The sequence below is a fragment of the Tursiops truncatus genome, chromosome 20, assembly GCF_011762595.2.
Source record: "Tursiops truncatus isolate mTurTru1 chromosome 20, mTurTru1.mat.Y, whole genome shotgun sequence".
In the NCBI taxonomy this organism is placed as follows: Eukaryota; Metazoa; Chordata; class Mammalia; order Artiodactyla; family Delphinidae; genus Tursiops; species Tursiops truncatus.
The window spans coordinates 49,388,425-49,391,203 of NC_047053.1; positions in this window are offsets into that span (position 1 = coordinate 49,388,425).

A 2,779-nucleotide genomic window follows, 5' to 3' on the forward strand; every position below is an offset into this window, starting at 1 on the left:
CTTGTCTCGTGGGAGTCCATGCTTATGTTCAGGCCTGCCCAGGTGCCCAGGGCTGTAGGTACAGCCCGTGGACGACCTCCAGGCCGAGGTCATGGGAACTTCGGCCTCGTGCGTGTGCCGCCCCTTCAGTTTCTCCCTCTGGTTCTTCAAGGCTGCTCTCCTTGTCAGGCCAGGGCCCTGCGGCCTACCAGATGCCCGAGGGGCCTCCCCTGGTGCCGGGCTCCCCATGAAGCAGACTCTGTGCGGCTTCAGTGTTGAGCGCAGGGCGCCCTCTTCTGGCCCCGCCCCCGATGGCAGGGATGGACCACGCCGCAGCTTCAGGCGCTGCCCTGCCAGCCTGTGCTGTGCGGGACAAGAACGGGGGTGTGTGGAGGGTGACGAAGTGATGCTCTAGTGGTTCCTGGGGTGGGGGTGGAGGGAAAATATAGGGCGGGACCGGGGTGGGTCATTTGCTAGTAAGCCGTGGGGAGAGGAGCCTGCAGGCTGAAGGGCAGCCAGCGCCCAGGCCTGTGGCAGGAGCGGGGTCTGGCTGCCGTGACTGGTGGGGGGTGACCCCGGGTCCTGCCCGGCTGTGCTTGAGGAGCCTGTGGGATGCCGTGGACCAGAGGGTGCGGGGAGGAGGGGACGGAGCTGTCACAGCCCCAGCGCCCGCTGTCCACAGGAGCTGGGGCAGCGGCCGCCGTGGGAAAGGATGGGAGAGCGGCGATGGGCCCACGTTCCTCATCCCAGCGGGGAACCTGGGAGAGCAAACCTGGCCTGGGGGGGCCAGGCCAGCCCCGCAGTGAAGATGCCACTGCCATTAGCAGTGCTCCCAGCTGGGCCCACGCTAACCCCGAATGGTCCCTCTTCTGAGGATGGTCCCACGCAGGGTGCTCCTGCATTTGGCAGACGTCCAGGGGCAGACTGTCACCTGACTTTCTCGGGCACCCGACAGATCAGGCAGGATTCCTGGGCCTGTTGTGGCTGGTCCCAGCCAGGAGGTGCTTAAGGACCTCTACGAGTAGCTGGCCTGGGCTGTGTCTCCGGGCATGAGTGCCGCTGGGTGAGGTCGGGTGAGGACACTCGCCTGGGCTCTAGGGGCCAGCACCCCCGCAGATGTCTGCCTCTGTGTGAAGAGGATGCACTTTTGGATGGATGGACATAAACCGACCACATCCAGTCTGAGCTGGCACTGCCACCAGCTATGACTGGGCCCACTTCGCCTGCCTTGCAACAACTATGAGGTCAGTCAGGACGAGCTGCTGACGACAAATAGGTGAAAGGCCCGCGGGTATTTCTGCAGAAGCCACATGTGATGGTCATTTGGTGGCCCCGGCTATCGACTCAAGCGCCACCTGAGGTGTTGCTGTGAAGGCATCTTGTAGGTGCTCGGCACCCAGTCAGCTGGCTTTAAGGGTTTTATCCCCAGTGACGTGTGTGGGCCTCATCCAATCAGTCGGAAGTCCTCAAGAGCAAGGCTGAGGTTTTCCGGAGAAGAAATTCTGCCCAGGGCTGCGGCACCACCCTGCCTGGCCCTGTACAAATTCCAGGCTCGCCAGCCCTGCTACTGCTGCAGCCAGGTCTCTTTACAGGCACACCTGTCGCCCATCGAAGCTGTTTCTGATACACACGTGGCCTCAAGGTCCTCCAGCTGGAATATTCCGTGGTGGATCCTGTGTGGGGCTGACCCAGCGAGCGATGGCTGTGGAGTCAGATGGGCCTGGATTTGACCCTCATCAGCTCATGGCCTCGGGCACATTCTGTAACCTCTCCCAGTCTCAGTCCTCACCTCGTGGGGCTGTTGAAACAACAGACAGTTCTACACAGTGCTTAGCACCCTGCCTGGCACATAGCAGTTTTGCTAAAAAAAAAAAAAAAAAAAAAAAGCAAAAAGCTAGCTATGACTGCCAAATGAGACGCACTGAACTCTTGGAAATGGCTATTCCAGTGGGTAGGCGGCCGACAGTCTCAGCCTGACAGGCTCCCTCTGACACCGCCTCTGCCCTGGCTGCTCAGTGGAACCAACTGGGGAGATGTAAAAACTCTTGAGATGTGCCCTGGCACTGGGATTTATAAAACTTTCTGGATAATTCTAACACGCAGCCAGGGTGGAGAACCAGCGAAATGTCACTTAAGCCTGAGGCTTCTGCGCACTTAGGGAGCATTTGGAAATGTGCTTCTGGTTTTCACGATGACTGGGGATCCAGGCTCCGGGGCCAGGCCTGCCACACGGTCTGCCATTCAGGGGACGGTCCCACACAAGCTAAGCTGTGAAAACTGATGTGTAAAGCTAGTAAGTTAACTACATGTTTCCACCACGACTCTTACATGGTTTCTCCGTGATCCACCCCATATGTTCTATTCCTGCAAAGAATCTTCTCGAAATGCCTTCCTGAGTGAACGCGTGCTCAGCAACTCAGCTCCTCGGATCTTGTCGTTTATGCGGTTAGAATCAGTGCTGGCCAAGATGGCTCTCTCCTGGCCTCTCCTCTCCATTCAACAGTCCCTTCTCACATCAAGCTTCTACCCACTGAGCACCCTGCCTTCTTTCTTTGCCTTCTCCCACGGTATCGCCACAATGATTTTTTTAAAAAGTGCAGCTCTGAGCCTTGATTTTTCTCTTGATCCCAGACACCGAGCCTCCTTTTCACCTGTGGGTACCAGGAGCCACCTCCACTCCAGGCCATGAGGCCGTCGGTTGGCTTACCCTGTGTTCCCCACCTGTTCCCTACTTCCCCTGGGCCTGGGAGGAAAGTGCCACCTCCTCCATGAAGCCCGCCTCAACCTGGAGGCACTGGGC